The sequence below is a fragment of the Rhinoraja longicauda genome, chromosome 8 (genome assembly GCF_053455715.1).
Source record: "Rhinoraja longicauda isolate Sanriku21f chromosome 8, sRhiLon1.1, whole genome shotgun sequence".
Lineage (NCBI taxonomy): Eukaryota > Metazoa > Chordata > Chondrichthyes > Rajiformes > Arhynchobatidae > Rhinoraja > Rhinoraja longicauda.
Window position 1 is genome coordinate 42,220,356 of NC_135960.1, and position 17,366 is coordinate 42,237,721.

At 47.8% G+C, this 17,366-nt stretch overlaps 1 protein-coding gene across 4 annotated transcripts in view; it reads right to left on the reverse strand.

The window, feature by feature from the left end:
- map3k13 (mitogen-activated protein kinase kinase kinase 13) overlaps nt 1-17,366 on the reverse strand; it is a 142,336-nt gene that overhangs the window by 87,957 nt on the left and 37,013 nt on the right. The window contains exon 1 of one of the 4 annotated variants that reach the window (XM_078403721.1): nt 13,203-13,297. The exons of the other annotated variants lie outside the window; for them this stretch is intronic. The gene's annotated coding sequence lies outside the window, so the exon portion shown is untranslated. Of the gene's footprint in view, nt 1-13,202; nt 13,298-17,366 lie in introns of those variants that run through there. 4 annotated transcript variants of the gene reach the window in all.

Here is a 17,366-nt window from a genome sequence, read left to right on the forward strand (position 1 = left end):
AGAAGAGTGCATGTAAACATAGGCCCATTGACCCAAATCATCTATGTCAACCAAGACACCTACCTGGGTTAGTCCCATCTACCCATGCTCAGCTCACATCTCTTTAAATATTTCACATTGGTCAACCTCTCTAATTGCATCCACCTCTACTACTTCCATGTGGCAACTCTTTCCATATATCCACCACTTTGAGAAAATGCAGCCCCTGAACACCTCTTAAAATCTTTCGTCATAATCTACTGCAACCACTGCAGTGCAACTAAACCTCTAAAGCTCGAAGGGTGCTGGTGCCTTGACTGGTGCCCAGCGCCAGCTGGCCGTAGCCCGTCCCCTCGGTGGACCACTGACAGTGGCCGGTTCCCCCCAGTGTGTCGCTGGCTGTAGCCCATTCCCCGGTGGGTCACTGGCCCCAGCTCGTCCCCTCAGTGGGCCACTGGCTGTAGCCCATTCGCCAGTCACTGGCCATAGCCTGTTCCCCTGGTCTCACTGGCTGTGGCCCATTACCCGGTGCAGTGTGGAGACTGCACGTAGCCCTTTCCCCCTGGTATCACTGGGTGCACCCCATGACCCGGTGGTCCACTGGTTGTGGCCCATTACCCGGTGGTCCACTGGCTCTGGCCCATTACCCGGTGGTCTACTGGCTATGGACCCTCCCCCACCCCCAGGGTCGGTGCTGCGGCGGTCACTGAACCGGATGCGATGCGCAGGGCCGACCCCCCCCCCCCCCCCCGGGCCCGGTCTCCGCGGGGCGCACGTGACGATCAGCAGCCAATGTCGGCGCGCCACGTGACGTGGCACGCCCGGCGCGAACGTCAAACGCAGGATGACGTCAGGATGGCGCCTCATAACACCGATTTATTCACAAAATGCTGGAGTAACTCAGCAGGTCAGGCAGCATCACCGATCTGATTGCCTCTTGAAGGCCCCGCCTCAGCCACGCCCTTGTCCCCCCCGCCCCCGCGCAATGCCCAATGTCCACAACCCCCCCGCCGCAATGCCCACAACCCCCCGCCGCGCAATGTCCACAACCCCCCCCCGCGCAATGCCCATTGTCCACACCCCCCCCGCGCAATGCCCATTGTCCACACCCCCCCCGCGCAATGCCCAATGTCCACACCCCTCCCCCGCGCAATGCCCAATGTCCACACCCCCCCCCCGCGCAATGCCCACTGTCCACACCCCCCCCCGCGCAATGCCCAATGTCCACACCCCTCCCCCGCGCAATGCCCAATGTCCACACCCCCCCCCGCGCAATGCCCATTGTCCACACCCCCCCCCGCGCAATGCCCAATGTCCACACCCCCCCCGCGCAATGTCCATAACCCCCCCCGCCGCGCAATGCCCAATGTCCACACCCCCCCCCGCGCAATGCCCAATGTCCACACCCCCCCCCCGCGCAATGCCCAATGTCCACACCCCCCCCCCCCGCGCAATGCCCAATGTCCACACCCCCGCGCGCAATGCCCAATGTCCACACCGCTCCCCCCCAGCCGCAATGCCCAATGTCCACACACCCACCCCCCGCGCAATGCCCAATGTCCACACACCCACCCCCCCCGCGCAATACCCAATGTCCACACACCCCCCCCGCGCAATGCCCAAGGTCCACACCCCCCCCACCGCCGCAATGCCCAATGTCCACACCACCCCCCCGCGCACGTCCCACACCCCGTCACAATGCCCAATGCCCACACCCCCCCATCGCAGTCCACACACCCCATCGCAATGCCCTCACCCCCCCCGCAGCAATGCCCAATGCCCTCACCCCCCCCGCAGCAATGTCCAATGCCCTCACCCCCCCGCAGCAATGCCCACACCCCCCCGCCGCAATGCCCACACCCCCCTGCCTCAATGCCCACACCCCCCGCCGCGATGCCCACACCCCCCCACCGCAATGACCACACCCCCACCGCAATGCCCACACCCCCGTTGCAATGTCCACACCCCCTCGTCGCAATGTCCACACCCCCCACGTCGCAATGCCCACACCCCCCCACCGCAATGCCCACATCCCCCCAACGCAATGCCCACACCCCCACCGCAATGCCCACAGCCCGTCGCAATGCCCACAGCCCGTCGCAATGTCCACCCCCCCCCGTCGCAATGTCCACACCCCCCCGTCGCAATGTCCACATCCCCAACCTCCCCTTCCAACACCCCCCCACCGCAATGCCCACACCTCCCTCCCCCACAATGCCCAATGCCCACACCCCCTCCCCGACACCTCCACAACACCCCCCACAGCCCCCGCCCCGACACTCCCCACCCCGACACTCCCTCCCCCGCAATGCCCACATCCCCGCTCCCACCCTTAAATCAACCACTCCCCTCCCCGACACCCCCTCCTGCCCCGACATCCTCCTCCCGCCCCGACACCCCCCCCCCTCCTGCCGCAATGCCCAATACCCACACCTCCTGCCGCAATCCCTCAACACCCCCCTCCTGCCATAATGCCCAATGCCCACACCTCCTACCCTGACACCCCCCTCCTGCCACAATGCCAACACCTCCTGCCTCGACACCCCCCTCCTGCCACAATGCCCAATACCCACACCTCCTGCCTCACCAACCCCCTCCTGCCACAATGCCCACTACCCACACCTCCTGCCTTGACACCCCGCTCCTGCCACAATGCCAAATACTCACACCTCCTGCCGCAGTCCCCCAACACCCCACTCCTGCCATTATGCTCAAGACACCTCTTGCCCCAATTCTACAACACCTCCATGCCCAATACCCCACCGCATACTGAAGAAGGGTCTCGACCCGAAACGTCACCCATTCCCTCTCTCCTAGATGCTGCCTGACCTGCTGAGTTACTCCAACATTTTGTGATACCATGTCTGTGCAGGGTCTCAGTTAAACATCTCACCTGAAATGTGCCATCATGGATGGTGTTGCAATCTTTCATATTCAGTTCCACTTTGCTCTGACCTTCATACTGAAGAATGGTTTTGACCTGAAACATTACCCATTCCCTCTCTCCCAGATGCTGCCTGACCTGCTGAGTTACTCCAGCATTTTGTGATACCTTCGATTTGTACCAGCATCTAGTTATTTTCCTACACACCCTGCACAGACATAAAACATCCCACACCACTATTTCAAAAAAGAGCAGACATCTTCCATACATCTCCGGGCAATATTTCATCCTCAACGAAGGTGATCGGATCATTGTCACATTGTTGTTTCTGGGACTGTGCCATGTACACTGGGTTTTTATATTTTAAACATTATAATAATGGGAACAGTTCAAAAAAACTCAATGATTGTCAGGCACTTTGTGATGTTCTTGGGTCAGCAAAGGTGCTTTATTTTTAGCATGCACAAAAAGGAAAGGTGACTTTAAACACCAACATCTACCATCATTATCACAGCTGGATTTCCTTTCTTATTAAGCCAACCTTACAAGTGCTCCTCCTTCTCAACGTAATTCTCCTCCTTCTCAATGTAGACCTGGAGACTAAAACTGAGTATGGCAAAAACCACCACACCAGCCTTTCACCTGAACAACAAGGAAGCTCAACGCCAGCTAACCGTCACCCTCAATGGGTCACCCCTACCCTACAACCCATTTCCTGCATACCTCGGGGTGAAATTAGATCGGCAGCTGACCTACAAGCAACACCTTGAAGCTCTCCTTGCTAAAGTCTCGGCACGGAACAACCTCCTGCGATGCTTGGCCAGATCGTCATGGGGTGCCAGGACATCTACTCTTCGAACCAGTGCTCTTACACTCGTGTACAGTGCCGCTGAGTACGCCGCCCCAGCATGGTGCCGCAGCGTTCATACCAGCAAGCTAGACGCCACCCTCAACGACACCATGCGGATCATCACTGGCTGCCTACACCCTACTCCGACGGATCTCCTGCCGGTGCTCGTAGGTATCGCACCTGCCAAGCTTCGCAGAGAGTTCTTCACTCATAGGCTGGTGTGCAAGGCCCCATCAGATGCCAAACATCCTTTGCACAACCTCGCCCAGGATTCACAGCAACTGGGACCTCAACGCCTATCATCTCATCACCCTTTCTCCCGTCAAGCAGCGACCCTCTTTGGCTCCGGTTTCAACATACTAGGAGCATGGAGAACCAGCTGGGAACAGACATCGTGACCTCCTCAATTCACTGTCGCACTGAACACCACAGCCCCACCCGGCTTGGACAAGCCCCGCAAAGAGTGGGTCGCCCTGAACCGGCTCCGCACAGGGGTCGGCCGGTTCAATGCCAACATGCATCTTTGGGGGTTGCGTCCATCAGCAGCCTGCATGTGTGGAGCAGACCAGCAGACCAGCAAACAGCGCAGCACGTCATTTTCGACTGCACTGCCCTCCGTCCCCCTGATGGAGGGGTAGACCTCAAGGCCCTTGACAACAGCACATTGCACTGGCTACAGCGCCTGGAGGGCGTTACATAATTTCTGCTGCCTCAAATGCAAGAAGAACGTAATGCAGAGTGAGAGCATCTGGTGAAAGGTCAAGAATACATTACTTATGCCAGTTGCTTCTAAGACCCAATTTGCAGGGGTACCTCCTCTCTGCATTTCCTTCTCACGATTCAAGGAACTGACATCTAAACAAAGTCTCAGATCATATTATACACCAACAGATGAGGGCACATGATCCTTCTTTCAAGAAGAAGTGGAGGCAGCACCTCTACTTTGTTACAAGTTTTAAAGAGATTTAGCATATCACCAAATACTCCTACAAACTTTCTACAGATCGACAGTATCCTGACTGGTTACATCGTGTCCGGGTGCAACAAATCCAACTCACAGGAACGCAAGAGGTTGTACAGAATGGTGGACTCTGCCCAGTCCATAATGGGCACCCACCTCCCCACCATCATGGCATCTACGAGCCATTGTCTCAAGAAGGTGGCATCTATCATGAATCCTCCACCAAGAATCCATACCGTCTGGGTTATGTCCTTTTCTTGCTGCTACCATTGGGAATGAGGTACAGAAGCCTAAGGTTCCACACCACTAGGTTCAGGAACAGCTACTTTCACACAGCCATCAGGTTCTTGAACTGCAGAACCCTAATCCTACCTCAGCAACAGAACATTACAGGGCGGCACGGTAGCGCAGCGGTAGAGTTGCTGCTTTACAGCGAATGCAGCGCCGGAGACTCAGGTTCGATCCTGACTACGGGTGCTGTACTGTAAGGAGTTTGTACGTTCTCCCCGTGACCTGCGTGGGTTTTCTCCGAGATCTTCGGGTTCCTCCCACACTCCAAAGACGTACAGGTATGTAGGTTAATTGGCTGGGTAAATGTAAAAATTGTCCCTAGTGTGTGTAGGATAGTGTTAATAGTGTTAGTGTGCGGGGATCGCTGGGCGGCGCGGACTTGGTGGGCCGAAAAGGCCTGTTTCCGCGCTGTATATATATGATATGATATGATATTACAGATCATTCTTACACTACCATAGGAACTGTTTTACATAGAAACATAGAAAATAGGTGCAGGAGGAGGCCATTTGGCCCTTCGAGCCAACACTGCCATTCATGGCTGATCAGCGCCTGCCTTCTCCCCATATCCCTTGATTCCACTAGCTCCTAGAGCTCCATCTAACTCTCTTTTAAATTCATCCAGTGAATTGGCCTCCACTGCCTTCTGTGGCAGAGAATTCCACAAATTCACAACTCTCTGGGTGAAAAGGTTTCTTCTCACGTCAGTTTTAAATGGCCTCCCCTTTATTCTTAGACTGTGGCCTCTGGTTCTGGTCTCCCCCAACATTGGAAACATTTTTCCTGCATCTAGCTTGTCCAGTCCTTTTATAATTTTATACGTCTCTGTAAGATCCCCTCTCATCCTTCTAAATTCCAGTGAATACAAACCCAGTCTTTTCAATCTTTCCTCATATGAAATTGTGTTTTGCTCTAACATCTTGCTTTGTGCAGTCTTTTTTCACTGTCTTGTAAAATTTAAGTGTAGTGTACATATAACATGTTTTGTATGTTGCCTAAATCCATGTGCTTGTGATGGAGCTGCAAGCAAGATTTTTATTGCACCTGCACCTCAGCGTACTTGTGCAAATAGCAATAAACATGACTTGACTTGAAGTCTTTGAAAGAGCTATCCCATTAACACCACTATTTCGTTGTTAATATATAGTCCCATGCCCAATTCTGCATTAGGGAGTATAGCATACTGAAGGTGAGAAGATGCAATCTCCGGTTACTTACTCGACTCACCTTGAAGTTGAATATTTTAATCAAATTCATTTCCAGCATCTAATTCCAGCACTCTCTGAACATCCCCTCCTTGACCTTTCCCCTCCCTCTTTCAACTTTTGTATCTCAGGATGTAGGCATTAATGGCCAGATAGGCATTTATTGCATATCACCAAGTTGGTAATGAGCTACAGTGCATTTAGAAAGTATTCAGACCCCTTCACTTTTTCCACATTTTGTTACGTTACAGCCTTATTTTAAAATGGATTAAATTCTTTTTTTTTTATCATCAATCTACACACAACACCCCATAATAAAAAAATCAAAAACAAGTGTTTAGAAATTTTTGCAAAGTAATTAAAAATAAATAACTGAAATATATTTACATAAGTTTTCAGACCCTTTACTCAGTACTTTGTTGAGGCACCTTTGGCAGCGATTACAGCCTCAAGACCTTTTGGGTATGACGCTACAACAGCTTGGCACACCTGTATTTGGGTAATTTCTCCCATTCTTCTCTGCAGATCCTCTCAAGCTCTGTCAGGTTGGATGAGGAGCGTCGATGTACAGCTTTTTTCAGTCCCTCCAGAGATGTTCGATCGGGTTCAAGTCGGGCTCTGGCTGGGCCACTCAAGGACATTCACAGACGTCATGAAGCCACTCCTGTGTTGTCTTGGCTGTGTGCTTTGGGTCATTGTCCTGTTGGAAGGTGAACCTCCGCCCCAGTCTGAGGTCCAGAACGCTCTGGAGCAGGTTTTCATCAAGGAACTCTCTGTACTTTGCTCCATTCATCTTTCCCTCGATCCTGACTAGTCTCCCAGTTCCTGCCGCTGAAAAACATCCCCACAGCATGATGCTGCCACCACCATGCTTCACCGTAGGTATGGTATTGGCCAGGTGATGGGCTGTGCTGCTTGGCATTCAGGCCAAAGAGTTCACTCTTGGTTTCATCAGACCAGAAAATCTTGTTTCTCATGGTCTGAGAGTCCTTTAGGTGCCTTTTGGCAATCTCCAAGCGGACTGTCATGTGCCGTTTACTGAGGAGTGGCTTCCATCTGGCCACTCTGCCATCAAGGCCTGATTGGTGGAGTGCTGCAGATATAGTTATCCTTCTGGAAGGTTCTCCCATCTTCACAGAACTCTGGACTCTGTCAGAGTGACCATCGGGTTCTTGGTAACCTCCCTGACCAAGGTCCTTTTCCCCCAATTGCTCAGTTTGGCCGGGCGGCCAGCTCTACGAAGAGTCCTGATGGTTCCAAAGTTGTTCCATTTAAGAATGACGGAGGCCACTGTGCTCTTCGGGACCTGCAATGCTGCAGAAATTGTTTTATACCCTTCCCCAGATCCATGTCTCGACACAATCCTGTCTCAGAGGTCTACGGACAATTCCTTCATCTTCAAGACTTGGTGTTTGCTCTGACATGCACTGTCAAATGTGGGACCTTATATAAACAGGTGTGTGCCTTTCCAAATCATGTCCAATCAATTTAATTTACCACTGGTGGACTCCAATCAAGTTGTAGAAACATCTCAAGGATAATCAATGGAAACAGGATGAACCTAAGCTCAATTTTGAGTGTCATAGCAAAGGGTCTGAATACTTATGTATAATGTGATATTTCAGTTATTTATTTTTAATTACTTTGCAAAAATTTCTAAACACCTGTTTTCGCTTCTTCATTCTGGGGTATTGTGTGGAAGATTAATGATAAAATCCATTTTAAAATAAGGCTGTAACATACCAAAATGTGGAAAAAGTGAAGGGGTCTGAATACTTTCTGAATGCACTGTATCTTCTTGAACAGCTGCGGTCTCCCTGGTGAAGCTGTTATTCAGGAGGAAGTTTCCGGGATTTAGATTGTCTAATATATTTCCAAGTTGGAATGGTGAGTGTTTTGAAGGGAAACCTGCAGATGATGCAGATGCCCTTGTCCTTCTCGGTGATGGAGGTTCCAGAGAAGTAGTCGGGCTGAGCAACCGCAATGCATTTTGTAGCTAGTACTTACTATAGCCGCAGTGCTCCAATGATAGAGGGAACAACTATTTAGGGTGGTGGATAGAGAACCATGCAAATGTCCTGCTTTGTCCAAGATGGTGCAGAACGTCTACAGGGTTTGGAGTCACAGAGCATAAAAATACCCCTTCAGCTTACCTCATCCGTTTGACCAAGATGCCCGATCTAAGCTTGTCCCATTTGCCCGCATTTGGTCCACATCTCTCTAAATCTCTCCGAAACCTATCCATGTACTTGTCCAAGAATCTTTCAAATGTTGTTATTGTTCCTGCCTCAACTACTTTCTCTGGCAGCTCATTCCATATACCCACCATGAAAAATATGCCCCCTCAAATTCCTATAAAATCTTTCTGCACCCATCTTAAACCTTTTTCTGCTGGTTGTTGACTCCCCGGTAAAAGACTGTGCATTCTCCCTATCAACCCCCTCTCATGATTTTATACATCTCTATAAGATCATACCTTAGCCTTCTGCTCTCCAAGGATTAAAATCCAAGCTTGCCCAATCTCTCCCTGTACCTCAGGCCTTCGAATCCTGGCAACATCCTCGTAAATCATCTCTGTACTCTTTCTATCTTAATGACATACTTCCGATAACACGGTGACCAAAGTGGAACACAATATTCTAAATAGGTTCTCACCAATATCTTGTACAGCTGTAACATAATGTTTCCATTTTTGATGAACTTGCAACATTATGTTACAGTTGTACAAGATATCTGAAGAAAGGTCCCAACTTGAAACGTCACCTTTGCATCTTTTTTTGTCCCAATTTCTACACTCAACACTCTTGACAGATGAAGGCCAATGGAGCAAAAGCCTTCTTTCCCACCCTATCTACCTGTGACACCACTTTCATGGAACTGTGTACATGTACTCCTGGATCCTTCTGCTCGACAACACACCCCAGGGCCCCGTGAAGCTCCTGCCTTTGGTTTGGCATCCCAAAATGCAATACCTCAAGCATATCTGCATTAAACTCCATTACCCATTCTTCTGCCCACTTGCACATTTGATCGAGTGTGTGGTAATTTTTGATAACCATCCTCGCTCTCTATGATACCACCTATTTTAGAATGATCTCCAAATTTACTAATCATGGATTGTTCATTCTCATGTAATTCAATGATTTAAACCACAAACAGCAATGGCCCAGCACGAATCCCTGAGACACACCAATAGTCACAGACCTCCAATCTGAAAAACAACTTTCCACCATCAACCACTGTTTCTTTCCATGAAGCCAATTCTGTATCCAGGCAGTTCGCTCTCCCAGAATGCCATATGATCTAACCTTCCAGAGCATCCACCATGCGGAACCTTATCAAAGGCCTTGCTGAAGTCCATGCAGACATCTATGGCCTTGCCCTTGTTAACTTTCTTGGTTATTTCATCAAAAAACTCAATCAAATTGATGAGACTCGATCTCCCACGTACAAAACAAATATTGACTATCCCTAATCAGCCTCTGTCTTTCTAAATGCATGTATATTTTATCCCTCTGAATCCTCTCCAGTAACCTACCTGCCATAGATGTTAGGCTAATTGGTTTATAGTTCCCAGGCTTTCCTTGCAGCCCTTAAAGGCACAACATTAGCCATCCTCCAGTCATCGGGCACCTAACCCACATCTAGCAATGATTCATATATCTCAGTCAGGGTTTCTGCAATTTCTTCTCTCTCTGATGAGTATGTCAGTCACGGCACACCACTGGGTATAAATTCTGATGGGGACAGTTTCTTCACTGTATAATATAAGCATGATACTGGTGAGACAAATCTGGCACTATTCAGTACAGTGGGATAATATTGCTGGACAGGTCTGGCACTGTACAATACATTGAGATACAGCACTGTTGATTACAGGTCTGCCATGGCACAATAAGCAGGAATAGGTGTGCCACTGCATAACAGGCTGGACACCGTTTAACAGGATTCTGGACATTGGGAGACTAATTTGGCTAATTAGTTATAGTTTCTTCACTGACAATTTGATCAGTGTATAAATTGGCATATCTCACTTGTCACCTCTCACACATGCTCAAATGTTGCTGAAATGCCTCATAAAGAAACTGAAATGTCTTTAGTTTTTTTAATTTGACCTTGATCACCTCTGAACTGAGCTTTCCATATTAAAGGAATATGCTTAGATTTCAGCATCTGAATAATTGTATAATGCTACTGCACATTAATAATTAGAACTAATGTAAGCGGAGATATGCTGATATGTTTTAACATGTCTGTCCATTTCCATACTCAGTTACTGAACTTGCACAGAACATACAGAATGCATGCTTGATTTTCATTGCAAGTTCTGTTGACTTGAAATCTGAGATTTCGCAGCAATTTTCTGACAGATCACAGGATTTATGTCAGTGGCACCATCTGGATTCCCAAGAGAGCCCAAACAGAAGCCTTAAAGGATCAGAGGAGCAGGTTAGCAATTGCAGAGAGGTAGTGAGTGAGGACTGCCGGCGGCCTCTGACTTCTAACAATGCGACAGTGGATTGCTACTCCTGCGCAAGAAACATTTGCCTTGGTTAGTTGGTGTATGTTTCACTTCTGTGCCACAAGATAGGGTGTTCAAACTCCAGTGCAGAGACATGATATAATGATCCCACTGCATTGCTTGAGGAAGAGCTTGCCCTGGTACCCTGGCCAAAATGCAGCCCTCCACTAACAATACCAAATGTGGGTTATTTACTCATAATATAATTGCTGAATTAATTTAATTTTCAGTCTGCCTGCTGTGTTTCCCTACATTGACTGCACTTCAAAATGACTGCAAATTGTTTGGGGTATCAGTAGGTCTTGAAAGGTTTTGTGGTGCAAATCGTTCTTCCTTCTCCCCAAGTCAGTAGTTGTTAATGCAGTATATATTATACCTTAGAAAATATTAGAACATCTTTTGTACAGGAACATTAACGTGGAATAATTCTGTTAACTCAGGTGCAATTGAATATTTTGTATTTGAAGCCCTTCTCTCCCCCACCCCCCACCCCCTCTGGTTTTCTCCATTCCCTAATAGCTATCACTCATTCTATCTATAGGATTCCAACCCTTCAAAGGAAAGTGATCAGCTCTGGGGGTGTGCAAACCCTAGTCTGTAGTACACTCTGTGGTACAATGTGTTTTCCTGCTTATCCTTTCTGTGATTGCAGTCTTGGCTCCTGGGAGAAAATTCATGTATACATCCTACAGGATATCTGTGATTTGTTGAAATCCCTGGGTCCCCTCAATTTACAGTGGAATGGCTTAAAACTCATATTCCATTGGGACTCATCCTGAATGTTCAGATGGATGGTAGTCCCACACTCCTGGTTGTCTGGTGCTGTCTTTGTATCCAGTGCTCCGCTTCCATTCTAGGTTTGTGGCGAGTTACCTGGATTGTACAAGAGCTGAGGGAAAGGGAGAGCATTTTATGTTGATGCCACTGGGGAAGAGAAAGGAACATTAACCAGGGTTCCTGCTTTCGATATCCATCCAGGAACTTGAGTATAGCATGGGATCCAGTCGGGTGAGGATAGGATGAGATCCGGCTCTGATTCTCACAAAGGTGGAGTTGACCTGATCGTTATCGTGTCGTACGATTAACATTCGGGGTATGTACTGAGAGCAACTTAACCCAAGCAGGGTTTCTCAAAGAGAAGTCAGCGTAATCCAGAGATCATGCTCCCAATAGGAGAGAAAGGAAATTCATCCACACACATGAACTCATATCTTGGAGTGACACCAGGTAAAAAGGGTGGGAGTACCAGTCTCAGGAATTCAGATTACCTCTCTGCAATTCCAGGGTCAGTTGGTGAACTGGGCCGGATGATAATTACAATTGGTCTGAATTGATATTTTCCTTTGCATGGAACCAGGCTGAATATACAGTATAACAGCACCTGACATGAGGCAGTGCAAAGTATATAAACTTTGCTTTCATAGTTGAAGATTTCATATAGCCTTAATAGACACCTTCCCCCTCGGACTTATGGTGCTGATCACGCCCATTAACACAAGGTCAGAGATTGAATCACAAATAAAATGAAGTATCTGGCGGGAAGTTCTGAGTGTGTTGTGCTGCTAAATGCAATGCTCAAACATGCAAGAGAAGAGCCAATCCTGATCCCACCAGAATGTAGCATCTTTCGGCTAAACTGCACTAAACATAACATCGCCAAGAGTGACGTGAAAACTGTCAGCGAATTCTGCGGAAATGATTAACACTTTGTGGAAACAGAGTCCAGTTCTGCCGAGGCTGGAGACAGAGCAGCAATTAACCAGAGGTCAAGCGTCACAGCAGTAATAGCCTCGACACAGGGCATTATTCCACAGCTGCGCCGGTGTCCTTTTGTAACATGTCGCATGTCAAAGGGCAACCTTATCTTCAAAGAAACACACACTGGAACAACTACGGAAAGACAGCTTTCCACATCTCACAGTCTATACCCACAGTTTGCTCACATCTCTCCAGGGCCCTTCCTCAGTCTGTGCCGATCCATCCCCATCCCCCATCACAATCAAATGCACATCAGACCCACATTTAAACTGCTGCTGCACCTCAGTAATACAGCCTCGGCTCCAGGCCCTCTTCACAGGCTGTCTACTGCCACATTAACCCAACTCTCGGCAATGCTGGCAAAACGACAGCGTTGATCTATTTTTAAATGTGGAATGATATTTATAACCAAAGTTAAAACACATAAATATTACGGTGAGGAAAGAGAAGGGCAGGCAGGGAGGGATACTGGGAAGAGGAGAAACATTGGGAGGCAGGAGGAAGGAGAACCTTCTCCAAGCGGTTTATACCATTGACAGTAACTGCTGCTCGATATTCTTTGGGCCAGCAGTTCAGCACCATTTTGCTAGTCAGCTCCTTGTGGCCTAAGTGCTCTCTACACTCACTGATCGCAGCGTAGTAGCATTCATGTCCTTCACATCAAGGCAACATCGGAGCCCAGAAAAATAAAACAATTTAGCCACACACCGAGCTAGGATGCAGAGGAGTAGACAAATAAAACCATCACTTACTCTGAATGGAACTCATCCTTTCTTTCATTCCCAGTTTTTAAGCACAAGGGAAGACGGGAGAGAAAGAAGCCTTGCTGATTAAAACAAAAAAAAAATCCTCCCACACAATCTTGCAGCCCACTGCAAACAGCCCAGAAGGTTGCTGACGTCACCGATTCATGAATGGATGTAAATTGGCCTGTTTTAGAATTCGGCACAGGTCTGTGAGCTGTGAGGGGAGGGTGGAGAGAGGGCGGGGGCAAGCCAATGGGGATGTGTGTAGCTGCAGGCCAGCTCCTCCAGAATTAAAGCACTGGACGCGTTTACTGAGTAAACTGTACAGCACGTTGCGCTTGGGCTGAATCGGGATCTTTAATTCTGCCTCATCAGGAGCAGCTCCTTCTGTTTCCAAGCCTGTCGGTACCCTGGGTGCCAGGTGCTGGCAGTACATGATCTTTGGACAGTGCGTCTCGGAGCACAGGCTGAGAGTCGTAGTACCGACAGACAGACCCCTGGAAATACGATGGATTATTTTTTAATCCGGTGCTGGTCTTGAGCAAGAATGAAGCTGGGCAACTTAACTACACTCCAACTGGCTTCCAATGTTATAGAGTAAAGCAGTATGGTTTACAGACCCTTCCGCCCAGAGTCTGCATTAACCATCAAGAACCCATTTACACCCATTTTATTGTCCCCAAAACACCATCAACTCCCACCCTCCCACAGATTCTATCAATCACCTACACACTAGAGGTAAACTTATAGTGGCCAATTAACCCACCAACTGGCATGCACATTTTTGGGATGAGGGAAGTAACTGGAGCACCCAGAGGAAACCCCTGCATCACAGAGAACGTGCAAACTCCACCCCAACATAATCTGTGGTCAGGATTAAACCCCGGATCTCTGGGATTGTGGCAGCAGCTCTTCTGGCTGTACTACTGTGTCTCTCTAAATGTTGTTCACTAACGGTGGTGGCTCAGGTGGTCAGCAAACAAGATGATTAGAACATTTGGATGTTCTCCAAAAAATACAGAGATCTAACCTGAATTCTGAGCAGCGATCCGGATCATCATTGCAGGTGGGAAGATCTTAATTGAGGTCAGCATGGGGTGATTGCGCCTACTTCCTCCCTGCTTTGTTGCATGTGGTCCGTGCTATTCCCTTACTGCATTTGTGGTGGCAGTAACATCAAACGTGTGCTGTGACCACAGTGTCACCACTATGACCTTTGTCCAAACGGTCTTACACAAATGGAAGAGCACACTCCAAAGGTTATAGTTTGTGTGTGCTATTTTGTTACAGATCATCCCACAGAGCATAAAAAAGGAGAGCAACATGACTAAACGTCCATGATTTTATGAGCAAATTCTCATTGTCCTTCCTGCATAATTTGCAGCCCTCTGTTATCTACACACCCCTCCCAACCTCTTCACCTGGATCCACCTATTGCTTCCCAGCTCTTGGCCCACCCTCCCTGTCACCCCTTTATACTGGCCATCTCCCCTCCTGAGGGTCGTGACCCAAAACCTTGGCTGTCCATTTCCAGCACAGATGCTGCCTGGCCTGCTAAGTTCTTCCAACAGTTTGCTACCCCACACACACTTTCTGCACTAGTGACAGAAATGTCCTATCTGTATTTGAATTATTTATTCTTCATTTCCCATAATCTGTGTTTTTAGGAGTTTTGACAGCCTCTACCTTTTTTCTTGTCATAATTGTCCAGCACATCCCAGGCTATCATAGATGTTCTCATCATCAAAACCATCTACATGAGGTGCTGCCTCATGGCGGCAGCAACTATCATCGTATCCACACCATCCAGGTCACACCCTCTTCTCACTGCCACTGTCAGCAGGAGGTATAAAAGCAGAAAGCTCAGGAACAGCTACTTTCCTACAACCATCAGATTCTTGAACTGACCTGCACAACTCTAATCCTCTCTTGTTAACGAACTACAAACCATCTCTTGAACTACCATGGACTTGTTTTTCCAATTGTTTTTTGAACTAATGCCTTGTTTTTTGTACAGTCCTTTTTACTGTTTTACATAAATTCAGCACAATTTGTAATTTTGATTTTTTTGTATTGCTTGCCATGCTACTTCAAGGAATAATTCCATTACCCTTGTACCTCACCATACAGTGCCTGTGTCAATAAACTTGATTTGACCTGACTTGCAAGCACATTTTAATCTGACAATGTCTTGCACTGTACAGGAGCCTTTTCCAATCACTGGTCAAAACAAAAGGTACTGCCTTCTCTTGTCACTATCACAGTCCTAGGTCAGGAAATGTAATCTCATATTAACATTTTGGCCATTGACCTGCTAACCTGGGTACAGCACCTGTTGTGTGGACCATTTTTAACCTTCTATATGGACCATTCCTCCTCAGAGAACAAAGGCCTGTCTTTAAAATGAAAACCTTAAAGAGTTCCTTAATCGGCTCCTTCCGATTTTCTGAATGTCTGATCCTAACCTCAGCCCAGCAACAAAACCCAGATACATTTTCAAGGTATATTATTGAAAATCAAAAGATATTGAGTTCTTATCATAGCACATAAATGGTTCAACACAGCTCTTTTCAACAGCAGGATATCAACATTCGTATCCTCGGATGGATCTTGAATTCCGCTGGAGTTCTAAGAAGTTATGCTTCAAGAGGAGTTACAAATCACAAGAGTGTTTATTCTAACTATATCAGCAAGGAACCCTATCCCTGGTGCTATCACCTTCTCTCTTTGTGAGCTATAATCTTACATAAGACTGCACTTGGAGGACTAGGTACAGTTTTGGTCTCTGTACATAAAGAATATTGAAAATCGTTCAGAGAAGATTGAATACTGGAATAAAAGAGTAGTCTTATGAGGAAAGACTGAGCAGGATCCTATCATCATTGAACCTCAGAAGAATGAGTGGAATTTTACTGAAATCTGAAGGCTTCTGATGCTACACATGAAGGAAGATGTTGAGAGACAGCATGGCAGCTAATGCAACAAAGGTCATAGCTATGGCCTATTCCTACCTGAATGTACTTAAGCACTTTTCATAGCCATTGCAGATTCAATTTGTTGACTGCCTTGCTTAGTTAGTTTGACCTCCTCAACCATGAACATAGCTTTCGCATTGTACTTGTTCCTGGAACTGAGAACGTTGCAATATATTGGCTTGACTCACTGCTGTTCTGTGATTGATGAAGAGTGGTTCAAGCTGTATTAAAGGCACGATCAGAGTCAAACATTATTTTGGTATAAACAGGTAATGTCTGTTGCTATGGTTATTTTATCTTTAGGGCATTTCTGAAAATTTCTGATGTGAAGTACATGCCTATTCAAACAATAGACAATAGACAATAGGTGCAGGAGGAGGCCATTCGGCCCTTCGAGCCAGCACCGCCATTCAATGTGATCATGGCTGATCATTCTCAATCAGTACCCCATTCCTGCCTTCTCCCCATACCCCCTGACTCCGCTATCCTTAAGAGCTCTATCTAGCTCTCTCTTGAATGCATTCAGAGAATTGGCCTCCACTGCCTTCTGAGGCAGAGAATTCCACAGATTCAATAGACAATAGACAATAGACAATAGGTGCAGGAGTAGGCCATTCAGCCCTTCGAGCCAGCACCGCCATTCAATGCGATCATGGCTGATCACTCTCAATCAGTACCCTGTTCCTGCCTTCTCCCCATACCCCCTCACTCCGCTATCCTTAAGAGCTCTATCCAGCTCTCTCTTGAAAGCATCCAATGAACTGGCCTCCACTGCCTTCTGAGGCAGAGAATTCCACACCTTCACCACCCTCTGACTGAAAAAGTTCTTCCTCATCTCCGTTCTAAATGGCCTACCCCTTATTCTCAAACTGTGGCCCCTTGTTCTGGACTCCCCCAACATTGGGAACATGTTATCTGCCTCTAATGTGTCCAATCCCCTAATTATCTTATATGTTTCAATAAGATCCCCCCTCATCCTTCTAAATTCCAATGTATACAAGCCCAATCGCTCCAGCCTTTCAACATACGACAGTCCCGCCATTCCGGGAATTAACCTAGTGAACCTACGCTGCACGCCCTCCATAGCAAGAATATCCTTCCTCAAATTTGGAGACCAAAACTGCACACAGTACTCCAGGTGCGGTCTCACCAGGGCCCGGTACAACTGTAGAAGGACCTCTTTGCTCCTATACTC